Genomic DNA, 20,215 nt, shown 5'->3' with positions numbered 1-20,215 from the left:
ACGACGGAGACACCCCGCGCTTCCCTAATAGCGGCCGCGCCAGACCGAACGCGGTCGGCCAGGCGGGCACTCCTCCTCACTACGTCAGAAATTTTGTTTTTATTATCATTCATGCTAGTCCCACGAGTATGGTGGAAAAGGTGGTCGGGCGACGTAGAGCCACCTTTACGCCGCTAAGCCTAAATACACCGGGAGGACGGCAGGTATCCCGGGGCGGACCGTTCGCGACCGCGACATTTTGTGTCTACGCGATCATGCAGACCCTAAGCACGGTACCTACACCTTAGTCTTCAGACTTCTGCGGACCGACCGCGACGCAAGCGACCGCTACGACAACGACGACCTAATGACGCCTATCGACGAAGCCACCGGCGGCACAACCGAGCCCGAAAGATATCGAGGGATAAAGCCGATTCTCCTCAAGACAAGTTCGACTCTCGGCTGTCGAGAAGCCTTCGGCTCCTCAAGACGAGTCCGATCCTCGGTTGCCGAGAAAGTTTCGGCTGTGTTCTGACTTGTCCTCAAGGGAAGGGAAAGGGAAGAATGCCGTTTTTAGGGGCATTCCGTTATTGCCACATAAAAGCCATTTGGCCAGCAGAGCTGAAGACTCGCAGAGCTGACGACTCGTGGCTATGCAGTGTTTGCCGATTCTCCTCAAGACAAGTCCAATTCTCGGCTGTCGAGAAGCCTTCGGCTCCTCAAGACGAGTCCGATTCTCGGTTGTCGAGAAAGTTTTCGGCTGTATTCCGACCAGGGATGGAAAGGAAGGAAAAGGAAAGAATGCGGTTTTTAGGGGCATTCTGTTTGTGCCACATAAGAGCCATTTGGCCAGCAGATCTGGCACCGACTCGTGGCTATGCAGTATTGACCGATGCTCCTCAGACGAGTCCAATATTCGGCTGTCGAAGAGCTCTCGGCGCCAGCGATCACTCGGCCGTTGTACCAGGAGGCGCAACGTTACCGTCGGGAACCACGTGGAGGTGTGAAACGCTGACTTGACACAGGAGAGGCTGATGAATGCGCATCCTGTGTCCAACGACTTACGCTCTCTACCAGATTCTCGGGGCTCGTGAGAGGCTAGGGACCTAACTGGAGGTCTGAATCGCTTCAACGACCCAACCATTGCTCCTCAAGACCCCGGGCTTGCCTATTCCGCATAACCTACTCTTTCGAAGGCAGGCTCAGCGGGACAGTGACACCCAGACGTCCTAAAGAGGAGCGTGGTTATTCTGAGGAAACGCAGTCGCCTCGCGCTGCGAGCCGTAACCCGTCAAATCCGTCAAATCCTTTCGATTGTTCGACCAGAACAGCGAATGAATAATTAAAGCCATGCATTTTTCGGCCACCGTTTTCATCATATGCCGGGCCACAATTCTCGATGCTGCGCTGCAGCATTTTTCGCGGCGTGTTGCTTTCGCTGCTAGCGGCGTATTGCTTTCGCCGTTTCAGCAAAATTTTTGCGAATCTTGGTGTCGCTCCGCGCGCGCTCGCGCGCGCGCGTGCCCGATCCGGCACCCGCACGAGGAAACGGACATTCAGGACCTCGTCCCGCGAGGTCATAGCTTCGCTATGCATTTTCCAATCAAATTCCGCGAGGTCATACCTTCGCTATGCATTTTCCCGTCAAATTTCACAAGGTCACACTTGGGCGTGCCTGACTTAGTTTGCGGCGTGTTGCTTTCAGAGCGAGACACACGAAATTCCGCGAGGTCAGCGCTCCGCTATGCATTTACCTGCACATACCTAAGTCGGATGGCGGCGTGTTGCTTTCTGAGCTGGCATGACCTCGCGGCTCGCGGCCCGCTTAGGCACCAAAAATTTTGGGCAAAAGCAAAAGCCCAAAGAAATTTGGGCAAAAGCAAAAAGCCCAAAAATTTGGGCAAAAAGCAAAACTTTAAACAAGCAACACCCAAGCATGCCTAACTTAGCTGCCGGCGTGTTGCTTTCGGAGTTTACCTCAAGACGTCGTAGTCTCACGAGGTCATTGCTCCTCTAACACCCTGTACAGACTAAGTCGGATGCCGGCGTGTTGCTTTTTCAAAAAGGCAAAATTCCTACAAGCTACACCCGGGCATGTCCAACTTAGTTGCCGGCGTGTTTCTTCCGGAGTTGACTTCAGGACGTAGTCTCACGAGGTCATTGCTCCTCTAACACTCCGCGCAGGCTAAGTCGGATGCCGGCGTGTTGCTTTCAAAATTGGTGAGTTATTTTCGCCGCTGTGCGGCATGGGGTCTCGTCTAACCAACAAGGCGAATCTCCAAGACGAGGGCTGAAACTCGGCAGATCACGGCGTGGTAACCGCGCTGCCGAGTACAACACCTCGCCTAGGAAGCACCAAAGTGGAATTTGACAGGTTACACCTGGGCTATGCCTATGTCGGCTGCCATTCAACAGGTCACCTGGGCTATGCCTAAGTTGGATGCCATTCAACAGGTCACACCTGGGCTATTCTAAGTCGGATGCCATTCAACAGGTCACACCTGGGCTATCCCTAAGTCGGATGCCATTCAACAGGTCACACCTGGGCTATCCTAAGTCGGATGCCATTCAACAGGTCACACCTGGGCTATCCCTAAGTCGGATGCCATTCAACAGGTCACACCTGGGCTATCCTAAGTCGGATGCCATTCAACAGGTCACACCTGGGCTATCCCTAAGTCAGATGCCGGCGTGTTGCTTTTGTTGCCTGACGGCTTTCACGTGAGGTCTCGTCTAACTTACAAGACGATTCCCCAGGCGAGGACTGCATCTCAACAGCTAGCGGCGTGGTAACCGCTTCGCCGGGAACAGCACCTCGCCTAAAAGCACCAAGAGGTGAAATTTTTCGAGGTCATACCTGGGCTATGCCCAATTTGGTTGACGGCATGTTGCTTTCCGAGCTTTAAGCAGCGATGAGGAAATTTTTCCTCAGGGTGTGAGCCAATGAGCCACCCTTCTAGCGCTCGCCACTCTTCCGCCGGGAGCTGCTCCAGCAGTCGAGCGTTGAGCGTTCTTAGACCGATCTTCGAGATAGCACCCAGACGGTTAACCAGTGGTCCGCGCAGGCAGTGTACAGCTCACTTCCAGATTTCAGGAAACACTGCAAACGCATTGGTCCACCAGCCCCATCCAAATGCATCTCGTGCCTAAGATCGGCCCGTTTCGGGAGTAGGTACGCCATCGAAGCCCGGCAGGCAAGCCATGGCATCGCGAAGATACGTTCCTCTCCCTACTATTCTTGTGGCCCCCCTAACGTAGGGCCACTCGCTGCTTTTAGCCTGGTCTCTCACGGAGATCCGAGGCCCATTTGACTGTCCGCCCCCTCTTAGCGGCCCAGCCAGCTCGTAGCTTGCTTTTGCGTATCACCAAGATCATACACGCTATTTGCTTTCTTTCTTTCCTTTCTTTCTTTCTTTCTTTCTTTCTTACTCTATTTATTATCGCTTTTCGTCGCATTTTTATTGCATTTTCATCGCTTTTCATCTCTTTTTTATCGCTTTTCTTCTTTTTCTCTCTTTTCACTTTTTCTCTATTCTTTCACTCGCATGTTCTGGCATTTCTGGCTGTATTTTATTTCTTGCGGGACGGCTCGCAGCGCGTCCCGACAGTAGATAGGGACAGAAGTCTAATGTGTGTGGAGAGACTCCGAAGAGAAACCCCACGTGCTACATCGCCCTTTCGAGCATACGCCACAAACCTATGTTCCCGTCTAGGTCCCATCGTTTGCCCATTTCAGTTAGCTAAACGACGAGACAACCAGTGACCAACCTCGATGTCACCGTTATCCTTATTATCATTAACATTTGTTTCAAATCGGTGACCGGTCGCGGGAGAAACTCCCCGACCCCTACACCATGCCCCAGGGACTGAATGTAATCATTTATCATCATTCAGTGGGCGTCCCTGGGCCCGAGGATTACCAGTCTTCTTCGTGTGCATGGCGAATGCCTTCCTCTGTCCGAGGCGTCTCGTGGAGACTTTGAGGATGTTCGCCACCTCGTCGTCGTTGGTTTTGCAGCACGGTCTCCCACTGGTGCAGGAGATCCGCAGCGCGACTTTGTGGCCCGGAATGATACCGGATGCCTTGGTCATAGGCCCTTTTGGGAAACCTCAGCGCAACTGCGGTACTAGGATGCGCCGGAGGGTGGAATGGCCACCCCATTAGTTAAGGTTCGTCTCCAGGCGTGACCGGCGCTCCGCCACGGACTACCTATCTGTTCGAATTTCGGTGCTGCGTTTGCTAGCACTATTACCTCTACCTCGCAATAGGGCGAGGTCTGAAGTTACTCATGCAAGTGCATGGCCGACCATACGGGGCGCATGCCAGCGGATATGCAACATTTCGAGTTCTAGGACACTTTGTATCTGTATAGTCGTGTCTTACGACCTTTGGGGCTGGCTATTGTTAAGCCAACCCCGTAGAGCAACAATACGTCGCTTTCTGCTACTCCATTGCACGTTTCCAATATAGGCACTTTTTATATTGGCTTTCTAGGGGTAGCTGGAGTACCATTACTCACACAGATTCTTTTCCCTAATTGTACGGCCGGCTCAACTCGAAAACGGCCGACGGTTTCCCGTCAAGCGCGAATTCGAGGAACTCGGTATACGTACGAGGCACTTGTTAGCTTCGCCTATCGGCTACTAGAGCTCCCTCACCACGTCAAGGCCGTGCCTCACGAGAGAGAGTAGATAGGGACAAGTTTAATGTGTGAGCCGTTGCCACGAATGGCAAAGGCTCGTGCTGCACCGCCCTTTCGAGCATACGCCACATTTTATATCCACTGTCTATCGAAACCGCCCCGAGCCGGGCGATGGAAAAATCCAGATACGCCCACGGGATCCTTATCGCGGGAATGGACAGTTCGGTCACATACCAATGGGGCTCCTCTGATCGCCTACCACCCTGGTAGCACCTAAAACTACGCCGGTCCACAACTTGCGGCCGACTCAGTGCACCATCCCCCACTGGCAGTGTACACGGGGAACCACGGGAAGGCCTGTCCATTTGCATCCTGCCTGGATACACGCTTCTGACCCTGTCGGGCGGAGATTCTGGGTGGATTAGGATGTGGTCAGGACGGGTGGGTAGGATATGGTCATGTGGCACACCTAGGTGCCGACCGTGGATAAGCGGAATATTAGGTTGGAGCAGTCCTACCTAACCAGGAGCTACCTAAGTCTACGCGACGCGACCGCCGTTCGAAAGCGCGGTAATCCCGAGAAAATTACGAGGCCGCGCCTCCATCGCCGAAGTCTCCGACCCCTCCGGTTGAACGACGGACCCTACCTGATATTATTTCTACGCTTCGTAACCTTTTAGCCAAAGGGTTTCGCTACAGTAATCCGTAAATAACGCGAAGGTTTCCCGACTCGACACGAAGAAACGCGCCACGTCCGGCCATTGCCGTTGGTCTTCCGGGACCACGCTGAGCAGAGCTTCTCTCTGCGCATCAAACAAACTACATTCCAGCAGGAAGTGCTGGACCGAATCCGTTCTATTTCCGCAAATACACGTCTCGCTTCCGACGAGGTTTAACGCGGCTAAACGCGACCTAAAATCGCCGTGTCCCGTGAGAGCTTGCGTGCTCCAATGGTTCGGTTCTAGTGAATGCGCGTCGATCCTATCTCGCACGCTACTAAAATACGCGAATGTGGTACGACCTTTGTTCGAAGATAACCATTTGGTCTGCCACATGTTTATCGCTTCGTCCCTAATCGTTTCTATCGCGGTTTTCCTATCCGTTTCGGCGGGTATCTCCACATTACCGATCTTGGCGTCTTTTTGCGACCTAATTTGGTAACGCGCGGCGCTTTCGCGAAGGACTATATCGACTGGAATCACTCCCCCGACGACGCAGAGCGATTCCCACGAGGCTGTACGGTATGCGCCGGTCATCGAAATAAGTACGCGACGCTGTAACGCTTTTAGGGTCCTGATATCTTTTTCCGTACATAAGTCGGCCCACCCCGCGGCGGCATATGCTACTGTTGGCGCGAACACACCTCGGTATATCGTGAATAGCGTTTTGAAACGGAGGCCCCAATCGGCACGAGCTATCCTATTCAATTTAGCGAACAGCAACCCGACTTTGCTGTTAAGATACGCGCAATGAGATTTAACTCTCAGATTTCTATCTATGTGGACGCCAAGATATCTAACCGTTTCCTTAAATCGTATCTTCGCATCACCGATCCTAATAATTGGCGGCCTATCACCAAAGTCGACGGTTTTCTTTGTGCTCTTTCGCTTCCTATCCGATCGAGCTCCTCCCCGTCTACCTATTGGGTTTCGCGCGATCGCGTCTGACTTCAGAATGATGGCTTCAGTTTTACGCTCGGAAATCTGAAGCTTCGCGAACCTACACCATTCTGTTATTACATTTACTACACGCTGGCCTTCTGTCTCTAGTTCTCGACGCGAATTTCCATTTATGACAACCACGAGGTCATCCGCGTACGCGGCAAATCTGTCAGAAACCGTTTCCTCTAGTATCTTTAAAAGGCCATCAAACATGAGGTTCCAGCAAGCCGGACCGAGAACGGAACCCTGCGGGCACCCCCTCGTTGCTCGCTTGGACACCTCCGCATAACTAAGCGCGATTTTTACTTTGCGGTCATCGAAGTAGCTCCGGAGCACTTGAAATACATTTCGCGGACAATCGCGTTTCTTTAAACTATCTAACACGAGCGGCCACCAGACATTATCAAAAGCTCCGGAAATGTCGAAGAGAAGTGCGACGGCATATCTCCCTTCGGAGACAGAGACCATTCGCCGCAACTCGACAACAGCATCCTCCGTCGACCTTCCGGGCATAAACCCGAACTGTCGACGGGAGACCTTATCCGGCGCCAGTGATGTGCCCATCAGCCGGGATTTGAGAATCTTCTCAAAGAGTTTTCCTACCACGGAGAGGAGACAAATGGGTCTGTATGATTTTGGGTCCCTCTCATCTTTGTCTTCGCCTTTCAGAAGGACTCGAAGCGAGCCCTCCTTCCAGACAGAAGGAAAGACGCCCCACTGGAGGCACCCATTGAAAAGCCTAGCTATCTGACCGGGGATTACACTACAGGCTGCCTTGAGAACGGCAACCTCTATTAAATCCGGACCCGGAGCTTTCTTATTTCTAAACGATTTAACCACGTTTGCCACTTCCTCCACCGTGACGGGAGGAGCGTCGGCTGTGTTCGGAGCGTTCCTACACGTGACTCTAGTTTCACGCTGCTCAGGCGTGTCCTCTATCTCCCGGTCATCTGGAATGTGCGCGTCCAGGAAGTAGCTGGCAGTCTCCCTTAACGTCTTTGTGGAATATTCGCCACACCGGAGTGTGCTAAGCACACCCTCGACCTGGAGTTTGCACGCCTGTTGCTTGTAAACGAAGCCCCAGGGCTCCTGGTTACCGTGCGATGTGACAAACTTCCGCCAGCTTGCGAGCTTCGCCCGCTTTACCTCCCTACAGTACTGCCTTTGCATCGAGCGATACTCCAGCAATACCCGAAGGCAAGCAGGTTCCTCTCGCCCTCTCTGGAGAACCCTACGTTTCCTATACACGGCTTTCTTTATTTTAGTTAATTTGTTTGTCCACCACGGGTTGGACTTTCTAAATCTACGCTTTCTAGGCATCGACGCAACACAGGCCTCCGTGAGCACCACTGTGAGCGTTTCTGCCATCCTATCTACTTCTACTGTGGAACACAGATCGATGGCCTCCAGTTGCGATCCTGAAAGATCTGTCAGGGTCTCAGAAAACCGTTCCCAGTCGGCCCGATTTGTATCGAACCTTGTGTTCCCAGTTCCCCGATCAACACCTGACTCTTTTGGCACTCTCAACCTTATGTCCACTGCCCTATGGTCGCTGCTGGTCCAGTCACACCTCACCTTCCAGTCATCTATGAAATTGTTCATGGAGCGCGACGCCAAGGTCACGTCAATGAATGACGAACCTTTTGTCGTCCAATAGGTGGGTGGCTGTCCAGCATCATTAACAACTACTAAACCGAATGCCCTAATGAGGTCCTCGAATTTGGTACCTCTTTCGTCAGTCTCTTGGCGGCCCCAGAGTGACGACCTAGCGTTCGCGTCAACGCCTACGATGACTCTATCCCCCCTCAGCGAACGAAGCACCATCTCGAGGTGCCTGAGGTGCTCCTCAATCCCGTCGCTGTACTGGAAGTAGCACGAGACGACGTAGAAAGAGAAGCTGGGGGCCTGTATTTCGACACAGGCACAATGCGCGGTACTAAGCTGCGACACGAAAACTGACTGAAAATTTGGATTACTAATCACCACCGCCGCCCACGGACGTTGCGAGCGGACGGCGGCAACTTTCATCCCTACGCCTAGACCTACGATAATGTGACTCGAGCCCTGCTTCCTAACATGCGGTTCTTGCAATAGCAAAACGTCTAATCGTTTTCCAGCTACGAGCTGGCGCACCTCGCCCGTTACTACAGCCGAACGTCGCATGTTCAACTGTAGCATCCTAAGTCCCGTGGACGTATTACCTAAGCTAACGGTTGTTTTTGACCTATCTAATTCTTGTGGTAACGGACCACTCGCTGTGTGGGGTGGGGTGGGGTTCGCGGATCTAACCGTCTCTCGCATTTTCGCATCGTTCGCAAGTCTAAACGCGGTGCTAACTACAGGCCTATTTCCTTCGCCCGCTGCCTGTTTATCGCTATCGGCAGTTCCGAATTTACGCACTATCATTATCGACGACGCGGATCTAATCGCGGAAACCAAACAGCGTTCTAAAACGACGGACGCAGACCTAATCGCGGGAGTCGCGGGAACCAAACGTTCTAACCCGACGGACGCGGAACTAATCGCGGCTTCGCGGCGGACTAACGCGGTTCTAACGTCGGGAAGACCGTCTTCCTGGGGCTGTGCACCATCTCGAATCGTGTCCCGGGCCCGCGCGCGCACAGCTCGGTGAGGCGCTCTCGAGAAGACGGAGGCCGCCACCGAGCACGCGGTCGAGCAGACCCGCGACCCAACGACGGAGACACCCCGCCCATCCCTAACAGCGGCCGCGCCAGGCCGGAAGCGGTCGACCAAGCGGGCACTCCTCCTCACCACGTCAGAATTTTTAATTTTAGAGCTCATATTTTGTTCCCACGAGTACGGTGGAAGGGGTGGTCGAACGACGCAGAGCCACCTTTACGCCGCCAAGCCTAAATACGCCGGGAGGACGGCAAGTATCCCGGGACGGACCGTTAGCGATCGCGACATTTTGCGTCTACGCGACCATGCAGACCCTAAGCACGGTTCCTACACCTTGGTCTTCAGACATCTGCGGACCGACCGCGACGCAGCGACCGCGACGACGACGACGAAATAACGACGCAATAACAACGCAATAACGACGAAGATCGCGAACGGCGACAGACGAGAACCGAAAGTACCTGAAAATAAAAGATTATTAACACACACACGCACACACACGCACACGCACACACACACACACATACACACACACACTCACTCACACACATACACACACACACACTCACTCACATTCACCCGTGGGAGTCACCAACATCGGGGTGATCCCCGCCTCTGGCCCGGCGGGTGACTGAGTCACCCATCCAGTCCTTCGGGCGAGGGCCCCGACCGGCTCCCACTTTTCCCCACTGAGGGACGCTTCACGGCAGGAGCACCCACCGCTCAGCACCCTCATCCCCTGCGGGAGCACCCGCACAAGTCACGAGCGGAGAGCTAAGCTCCCCCTGCCGTGCCGTGCCACTGGGCGATTGAAGTCGGGGCCGCCAACTCCTTCCAGCGAACGAGACTGGCCTGCGGCAGCAGACCTCGTCTCTATGGAGTCGCTGGGCTCCATCTGCACCCAAAGGGTACCGTGCTATTTGAAAGCGGGCGCCACCCCGAAGAAGGTAGAGTTAGAGACCCTGGGACAATCGGTCGAGGAAGAAGGATGGGAAGTATAGGATGGGTTGGAAGAAAGAATGGGTTGGGTGTTCTCCCACCCGTAACCAGCCCCATTGTGCCGGGTTTGGAGTCAGGGTTTTCCTTCCCCTATCCGCATTAGGCCCTAGGCCCGGAGGGAGCGGAATCCCCTCTTCCTCCCCTTCCGGGGAGAGAAGTGCAATGGTGCGCTCTTAGACCCCTCAACCCGAAGGAAGAGGGGAGCCCCTCCACCACGACAAGGTGGCGCACCATCGGAGGAGAGTAGATAGGGACAGTTTAATGTGTGAGCTTTTACCACGAATGGCAAAAACTCGTGCTACCTCGCCTTTTCAGGCAAACGCCACATTTTACATCCACTGTCTATCGAAACCGCCCCGAGCCGGGCGATGGAAAAATCCAGATACGCCCACGGGATCCTTATCGCGGGAATGGACAGTTCGGTCACATACCAATGGGGCTCCACTTATCTTCCTACCACCCAGGTGCACCTAAAACTACACCGGTCCGCGACCTGCGGCCGACTCAGTGCACCATCCCCCACTGGCAGTGTACACGGGGAACCACGGGAAGGCCTGTCCATTTGCATCCTGCCTGGATACACGCTTCTGACCCTGTCGGGCGGAGATTTTGGGTGGATTAGGATGTGGTCGGGACGGGTGGGTAGGATATGGCCATGTGGCACACCTAGGTGCCGGCCGTGGATAAGCGGAATATTTGGGTTGGAGCAGTCCTACCTAACCAGGAGCTAATTAAATCTACGCGACGCGACCGCCGTTCGAAAGCGCGGTGATCCCGAGGAATTTACGAGGCCGCGCCTCCATCGCCGAAGTCTCCGACCCCTCCGGTTGAACGACGGACCCTACCTAATATATGCTCTACGCTTCGTATCCCTTTAGCCAAAGGGTTTCGCCGCAGTAATCGGTAAATAACGCGAAGGCCTCTTGGCTCGACACGAAGAAACGCGCCACGTCTGGCCATTGCCGTTTGTCTTCCGGGACCGCGCTGAGCAGGGCCTCTCTTTGCGCATCGAACATAGGACATTCCAGCAAGAAGTGCTGGACCGAGTCTGTCTTATTTCCGCAAATACACGTTTCGCTATCGACGAGGTTAAACGCGGCTAAACGAGACCTAAAATCGCCGTGTCCCGTGAGAGCTTGCGTGCTCCAATGATTCGGCTCTATCGAACGCACGTTGAGTCTATCTCGCACGCTATCGAAATACGCGAATGTGGTACGACCTTTACTCGAAGATACCCATTTGGTCTGCCACATGTTTATCGCTTCGTCCCTAATCGCTTCTATCGCGGTCTTCCTATCCGTTTCGGCGGGTATCTCCACATTACCGATCTTGGCGTCCTTTTGCGACCTAACTTGGTAACGCGCGGCGCTTTCGCGGAGAATTATATCAACTGGAATCACTCCCCCGACGACGCAGAGCGATTCCCACGAGGCTGTGCGATATGCGCCGGTCAGCGAGATAAGTACGCGACGCTGTAGCGATTTTAATACCCTAACATCTTTTTCCGTGCACAGATCAGCCCATCCCGCGGCGGCGTAGGCTATTGTCGGCGCGAACACACCTCGGTATATTGTGTATAACGTTTTGAAACGGAGGCCCCAATCGGCACGAGCTATCCTATTCAATTTAGCGAACAGCAACCCGACTTTGCTGTTTAGATACGCGCAGTGCGATTTAACTCTCAAATTCTTGTCTATGTGAACGCCAAGATATCTAACTGTTTCCTTAAACCGTATCTTCGCATTTCCAATCTTGATAATTGGCGGCCTATCCCCGAAGTCGACGGCTCTCTTTATTTTTGTTCTTCGCTTCCTATCCGGTCGTGCTCCTCTCCGCCTACCTTGTGAGTTTCGCACGCTCGCGATCGCGTTGGATTTCAGAATGATGGCTTCAGTTTTGCGCTCGGAAATCTGAAGCTTCGCGAACCTACACCATTCTGTTATGTCGTTCACTACACGCTGGCCTTCTGCCTCAAGTTCTCTACGCGAGTTTCCGTTTATGACGACCACGAGGTCGTCCGCATACGCCGCAAATCTGTTCGGGATCGTTTCTTCGAGTATCTTTAGTAGGCCATCAAACATGAGGTTCCAGCAAGACGGACCGAGAACGGAACCTTGCGGGCATCCTCTCGTTGCTCGCTTGGACACCTCCGCGGAACTAAGCGCGATTTTCACTTTGCGGTCATCGAAGTAGCTCCGGAGCACTTGAAATACATTTCGCGGACAATCGCGTTTCTTTAGGCTATCTAAGACAAGCGGCCACCAGACATTATCAAAAGCCCCGGAAATGTCGAAGAGAAGTGCAACGGCGTATCTCTTTTCAGAGACAGAGACCATTCGCCGCAACTCAACAACAGCATCCTCCGTCGACCTTCCCGGCATAAACCCGAACTGTCGACGGGAGACCCTATCCGGCGCAAGTGATGTGCCCATTAGCCGAGATTTAAGAAGTTTTTCGAATAGTTTCCCTACTACGGAGAGGAGACAAATGGGTCTGTACGATTTTGGGTCCCTCTCATCCTTGTCTTCGCCTTTCAGAAGGACTCGAAGCGAGCCCTCCTTCCAGACAGAGGGAAAGACGCCCCACTGGAGGCACCCATTGAAAAGCCTAACTATCTGACCGGGGATTACACTACAGGCTGCCTTGAGAACGGCAACCTCTATTAAATCCGGACCCGGAGCTTTCTTGTTTCTAAACGACTTAACCACGTTTGCCACTTCCTCCACCGTGACGGGAGGAGCGTCGGCTGTGTTCGGAGCGTTCCTACACGTGACTCTAATTTCACGCTGCTCAGGCGTATCCTCTATCTCCCGGTCATCTGGAATATGCGCGTCCAGGAAGTAGCTGGCAGTCTCCCTTAGCGTCTTTGTGGAATATTCGCCACACCGGAGTGTGCTAAGCACCCCCTCGACCTGGAGTTTGCACGCCTGTTGCTTGTAAACGAAGCCCCAGGGCTCCTGGTTACCGTGCGATGTGACAAACTTCCGCCAGCTTGCGAGCTTCGCCCGTTTTACCTCCCTACAGTACTGCCTTTGCATCGAGCGATACTCCAGCAATACCCGAAGGCAAACAGGTTCCTCTCGCCTTCTCTGGAGAACCCTACGCTTCCTATACACGGCTTTCTTTATTTTTGTTAGTTTGTTTGTCCACCACGGGTTGGACTTTCTAAATCTACGCTTTCTAGGCATCGACGCAACACAGGCCTCCGTGAGCACCACTGTGAGCGTTTCTGCCATCCTATCTACTTCTATCGTGGAACACAGATCGATGGCCTCTAGTTGCGATCCTGAAAGATCTGTCAGGGTCTCAGAGAACCGTTCCCAGTCGGCCCGATTTGTATCGAACCTTGTGTTCCCAGTTCCCCGATCAGCACCTGACTCTTTGGGCACTTTCAATCTTATGTCCACTGCCCTATGGTCGCTGCTTGTCCAGTCACATCTCACCTTCCAATCACCGATGAAATTGTTCATGGAGCGCGACGCCAAGGTTACGTCAATGAATGACGAACCTCTTGTCGTCCAGTAGGTGGGTGGCTGTCCAGCATCATTAACTACTACTAAACCGAATGCCCTAATGAGGTCCTCGAATTTGGCACCTCTTTCGTCAGTCTCTTGGCGGCCCCAGAGTGACGACCTTGCGTTCGCGTCAACGCCTACGATGACTCTATCCCTCCTCAGCGACCGAAACACCATGTCGAGGTGCCTGAGGTGCTCCTCAATCTCGTCGCTGAACTGAAAATAGCACGAGACGACGAAGAAAGAGAAGCTGGGGGCCTGCACCTCGACACAGGCACAATGCGCGGTGCTAAGCTGCGAAACAAAAACTACTTGAAAATTTGGATTACAGATCGCTACCGCCGCCCACGGGCGTTGCGAGCGGACAGCGGCAATCCTCATCCCTAGACCTAGTCCTACAAAAGCATGGCCCGAGCCTTGCTTCCTAACGTACGGTTCCTGCAGTAACAGCACATCAAGCCGCTTTTTAGCTACGAGCTGACGTACTTCGCCCGTTACTACAGCCGAACGTCGCATGTTCAGCTGCAGCATCCTAACTCCCGTGGACGCATTTCCTAATCTAATCGGCGAATTTGTCCTATCTATTTCTTGTGGCACCGGGCCACTCGCTGTGTGGGGTGGGGTGGGGTTCGCGGATCTAGCCGTCTCTCGCATTTTCGTATTACTCGCAGAGCTAGACGCGGAGCTAATTACAGGCCTATCTTTTTCGCACGCTGCCTGTTTGTCGCTATCGGCGGTTCCTAATTTATGCTCTATCGCTATTGACGACGCAGACCTAATCGCGGACCTAATCGCGGAAATCGAACACCGTTCTAGCACGACGGACACGGTTCTTATCACGGCTACCTCGTGACGGACTAACGCGGTTCTAACGTTGGGAACACCGTATTCCTGGGGCTGTGCACCGCCGCGTGCTGGGTGTTGGGTCCGCGCGCGCACAGCTCCGTGAGGCACTCTCGAGGAGGCGGAGGCCGTCAACGAACGCGCAGTCGCGCAGACCCGCGACCCAACGACGGAGACTCCCCGCGCTTCCCTAATAGCGGCCGCGCCAGACCGAACGCGGTCGGCTAGGCGGGCACTCCTCCTCACTACGTCAGAAATTTTGTTTTTATTATCATTCATGCTAGTCCCACGAGTATGGTGGAAATGGTGGTCAGGCGACGTAGAGCCACCTTTACGCCGCTAAGCCTAAATACGCCGGGAGGACGGCAAGTATCCCGGGGCGGACCGTTCGCGACCGCGACATTTTGTGTCTACGCGATCATGCAGACCCTAAGCACGGTACCTACACCTTAGTCTTAAGACTTCTGCGGACCGACCGCGACGCAAGCGACCGCGACGACAACGACGACCTAATGACGCCTATCGACGAAGCCACCGGCGGCACAACCGAACCCGAAAGATTTCGAGGGATAGAGCCGATTCTCCTCAAGACAAGTCCGACTCTCAGCTGTCGAGAAGCCTTCGGCTCCTCAAGACGAGTCCGATCCTCGGTTGTCGAGAAAGTTTCGGCTGTGTTCTGACTTAGTCCTCAAGGGAAGGGAAAGGGAAGAATGCCGTTTTTAGGGGCATTCCTTTATTGCCACATAAGAGCCATTTGGCCAGCAGAGCTGAAGACTCGCAGAGCTGACGACTCGTGGCTATGCAGTGTTTGCCAGTAGATAGGGACAGTGGGAATCTCGTTAATCCATTCATGCGCGTCACTAATTAGATGACGAGGCATTTGGCTATTTTTTTTTTTTTTTTTTTTTTTTTGAGGTGAAAAAATGCCTTACGCACACCGATTGATGTTATCGGTAGTGTGGGACTCACGTGCTAACGCGTTACCCACTAAAAAAACACCTGTATTATGCCTGAGATGGCAGGCAGCACCATTTGACTCCGAATCCGCTAGGTCCTCTTCATCCTATTCCGGTCCTTCGGGCCGGCATTGTTGTGGCCTTGCTGAATAATCCGTATGAGTATATTCCGCCAATCAGGGCTCTTGTGGAGATCACTTTTAGATCTTTCTTCTTCAGCACTTTATCCTTGACCAGGTCCTGAACGGAGGCCTGACTCCATACTCCCCTACACGATAAAGTCGCAGACGTGAATGGCACCTCATCAGTTTTGTATCTGCTTTTGATTGCCTCTTCTAAGTCTTTGTAGTAGTCGATCTTCCTTGTGTGAGCCGCTGCTAGGTCAGTCTGTTCACCTACTACTTGGGCATCTATTACTAAAGCAGCTTTGCCCCGCTTCGCAATGAGATCCGGCTTCCTCAGCCCCTCATTTGTCTTGAAGTGCGGCTCTTCGTCCACTTCTCCCCCGCCTTTCTCGAGGGCCCTCTTAACATAGGCTACCACCGCATTATGGCGCTTAACTCTTGCCTTGTGCGTTCTGTGGCACCGCTGTAGGATATGATTGAGCGTCTCGATCTCATTACAGCCTGCTCTGCAAAAGCGGTCCGCATATCGGCCTCTGCTTGATCTGGACTTAGTTGGCATTGCTCCAATGCGTAGTTTTGTGGCATTGATAAAGTCCCTCCCAGAGAGGAAGCGACTTCCATCAATAATCCACTGGTGCTGTTGGGGCACCAGCCCTGAGTATTCGAGGGCCTTACCGTCACATGATTCATGGAGCAAACGTGCCCAAAACTTGTCCACGTCCAGGCGCACTTCCAAGACATTACGCCTGTCTATGATAAGTCGTCTCCTGACTTTTCCAATTTCTTGTTCCAGAAATGGACAGGGTGTTTGTGCCCGTTTCAAAAGGGCCTCTAATCTCACTTTCCTTCGGAGTGGCATCAGTCATCTCATCGATGGTATAGATAGACCACCATCTTTATAGTGAGCATGGATATATGCGTTAGGCGTATCCGCTGGGAGCGCTAGCCATTTTCTTACAGCCCCTCGTACAGAGGCGTCAATTTTCTTGAGTCTGCTCAGGTTGGTATTTCCGAGGACTAACTGGTGATAGAGCGAGGGCAACGCTACTACCCTTAGCGCAAATAGCCTTTGTTGAGGTTTTAACGCCGCCCTGGTGAGCCTGTCAATGAGCGAACTGATATCTTTCTCTGGCTTACCCAGAGATCGTCCCTCAGGTGTAAATGGGACACCTAAGTACTTCCACTCATTCTCCCTAGTCATGGACGGGAGTCGTCGTCCCGCGCAGATAAATTTAGCTGTTTTGTCTACCACAGACATCTTCTTGTGTGGAACATTCCTGATCGCAACCGTGAAGGACTTATTGGTATTAATCTTGAGCCCACACTGCGCCAGGAAGTCAACCGTCTTATTCAGCAAAAGCTGGAGTCCCACAGATGTTGACGTTATTAATAGCAGGTCGTCTGCAAATGCAAGAGCGTTTATATGTTCTCCCATAATGTCTATACCGACTTCGTCGGGTATCAGATGGAACAGTCTGTCCATAATCATATTAAATATGGCAGGCGAGAGAGGATCTCCTGCTTTACTCCGCATGTTGGGTGGATTAGCTCCGACTGCCAGCCATTACACGTTAATCTCGTGAAGCTATTGTTATACGTGTACATGATATACTCCGTCATAGGTTCCGGGACACCCATGGTTACAAGAGTATCTTCAATGGCTTGGTGCGAAACCGAATCAAATGCCTTCGCTATATCAACAGATGCAAGATATACCTGCTTAAACAACTGTCTGTGGTATCGCAGGACCATGTCCAGTTTAAAGATATTTTCCGAAGTTCCATCCACCGGCAAGAAGGCTTTTTGTCTTTGGTCCAAAGTAATGTATCCAATGAGCCGACCTGCCAATATCTTATGAAAGGTTCTGGCAAGGACCGAGGAAACCGTGATTGGTCTAAAATCACTCGGTTCAGAGGCGTCCTCTTTCTTAAGAATTAAGATGGTTCTAGATTCCAAGAGGCGTTCAGGTATCTTACCGCAGATTAAGAATAGGTTAGCTATTCTTGTAAGTATACCTACTGGGACTGCCCTCAATTGTCTAGCAGTTATCCCATCTGGACCCGGAGCGGTGGTCATTTCCGGGAGAGCACTCTTAACTTCCTCAGGGTTAATAGGACCCCAGATTCTCCCATCATTTGGACGTTTTTGTCCAATACCGGGTGTATCTATGCTCTTTGTAGTCATTACGGTGCGCCATAAGGCACCATGACTTTCTCCGGAGGTGTAGAGGATGTCGTTTTATCCTTAAGGATTATCCTTAAGCAATGACAAGGATTCCTCCTCCATGCTCTTTGCGTTTGGGCATACTCTGCCCTTCGAGCTTGCCTCCTTGTGCAAAGGCAACTAGCCGGTCTTTCGGTTGTGTCGACCTGTCTTTTTGGTGTATATGGAAATACTTCAAGGAGGTAGATTTCCAATTCCTCCATCAACTTAGATACTGTCCATTTTGTTATATTCCTGCATATATGTTCCAGCTTTCCTGCATGGAAGTTTTCCCCTTTAAGGGGGCCCAGCGCAGTGAACAGCTCATGCACCGCATCAGTAAGCTTGATTGTGTCCTCACTTGCGTCATGATCGTCAGGCGTTGTTGGGTCTGACAGCGGTATCATGCCCTCCTCAAGCTCACCCATGATCTGGAGAACTCTTTCCTTATGTTTCTGGTTCCGCCTCTGGCCCTTGATGGCTTCAAGGGTACGATGCGGGAAGAGCGGCAATAGTGCTTGGTTGATAAAGCGCTCGCCATTCAACGCCAGCTGAGCCTCCCGCCTTGCCAGGATAGCGGCTTCCTCCGCGCTCCAGGGCGCCTTACGATTTTCAATGTTTTTAGCGACTTGTTGGTCATACCAGGCTTTATGCTGTCTTTGTTCATGCACTCCTCTCCCCCTGACTGAGGCAAACACTCGATCGCAGCCAGTCATCCGACAAGGGAAGACATTGTTGTTCTGATCAGAATCCGATCGCCCAGTTTCATCGGTTTGGGTAGTCGGGCCAGAAGAGCCTGAGGGCCCCCCAGCGTCATTAAATTCGTTCATCCGAGGCTTATTTTTCTTTGACGTGCCGACTAAGTTACGGTCGAGAGGGCTGGCAACCCGCAAGACCGTGTGTCGCAGGGGCAGATCTTAGCTTCCCCATAAGGGTACTAATGGCGGGAACCACTGAGAGGTGGCTGCTTGCTAACTATGACTTAAGGACTGATCTCGGATCCTAGACCGAAGTCCGACACCTCAAACGACCGCCTTAAGAGAGTCATAGTTACTCCCGCCGTTTACCCGCGCTTGCTTGAATTTCTTCACGTTGACATTCAGAGCACTGGGCAGAAATCACATTGCGTCAACACCCGCGAGGGCCATCGCAATGCTTTGTTTTAATTAGACAGTCGGATTCCCCTAGTCCGTGCCAGTTCTGAGCTGAGCGTTGAATGGCGGCCGAAGAGGACGACCACGACGGCTCGCGCCGCCACGGAAGCCTCGCAGCAAGGAAGATCCGCGGGAGGCCAAGGCACGGGACCGAGCTCGGATCCCGAAACCGGCGCGAGAACGCCGACCGTTCACCTCGCCCAGGCCCGGCACGTCAGCCAGACCCGCTTCCCGACCAAGCCCGACACGCCCCGCTCCTCAGAGCCAATCCTTATTCCGAAGTTACGGATCCAATTTGCCGACTTCCCTTACCTACATTATTCTATCGACTAGAGGCTCTTTACCTTGGAGACCTGCTGCGGATATGGGTACGAACCGGCGCGACACCTCCTCGTGGCCCTCTCCTGGATTTTCAAGGTCCGAGGGGAAGATCCGGACACCGCCGCAACTGCGGTGCTCTTCGCGTTCCAAACCCTATCTCCCTGCTAGAGGTTTCCAGGGAACTCGAACGCTTATACAGAAAAGAAAACTCTTCCCGGATCTCCCGACGGCGTCTCCAGGTCATTTTGGGTTACCCCGACGAACACTCTTACGAGGGCCCGAATTGTATGCGGTTCCGCTGCCGGGTTCCGGAATAGGAACCGGATTCCTTTTCGCCCGACGGGCGTGTGTCATTATATACATTCGTAAATAATAATATATGTGTGTCAATAATGAAAGGAAGTACGCGCGCGCGCGGCGGCGGCGGCGTTTCTATCTCTTTCTTCTCTTTACATATACATATATATATCTTTGTTTTCGACACTCGAGTATATTGTACGACGTCATTGACATAGGATTTCTCCTAGGGCTTAGGATCGACTGACTCGTGTGCAACGGCTGTTCACACGAAACCCTTCTCCACGTCAGTCCTCCAGGGCCTCGCTGGAGTATTTGCTACTACCACCAAGATCTGCACCGACGGCGGCTCCAGGCAGGCTCACGCCCAGACCCTTCTGCGCTCACCGTCGCGACCCTCCTACTCGTCAGGGCTTCGTGACGACTCGAGGGAGACGATTGCCTCGCGAGAGAGCCGCAAACGCGGTCCGACGCGCGCACGCTCCCGTCGCCACCCCACTTGCCGCTGACGGCAGAGTATAGGCTCGACGCTTCAGCGCCATCCATTTTCAGGGCTAGTTGCTTCGGCAGGTGAGTTGTTACACACTCCTTAGCGGATTCCGACTTCCATGGCCACCGTCCTGCTGTCTTAAGACCAACGCCTTTCATGGTGTCCATGAGCGTCGAGTTGGGCGCCTTAACTCTGCGTTTGGTTCATCCCACAGCGCCAGTTCTGCTTACCAAAAATGGCCCACTTGGCACTCTGATCCGAGATGCTCGTGGCTTCATAATTCAAGAAAGCCAGAGATCTCACCCATTTAAAGTTTGAGAATAGGTTGAGGTCGTTTCGGCCCCAAGGCCTCTAATCATTCGCTTTACCAGATGAGACTCGCGCGCGTTC

Source organism: Camponotus floridanus, unplaced genomic scaffold, assembly GCF_003227725.1.
Source record: "Camponotus floridanus strain SB8 unplaced genomic scaffold, Cflo_v7.5 scaffold236, whole genome shotgun sequence".
Lineage (NCBI taxonomy): Eukaryota > Metazoa > Arthropoda > Insecta > Hymenoptera > Formicidae > Camponotus > Camponotus floridanus.
Note: the sequence above shows the minus strand (reverse complement) of the source record.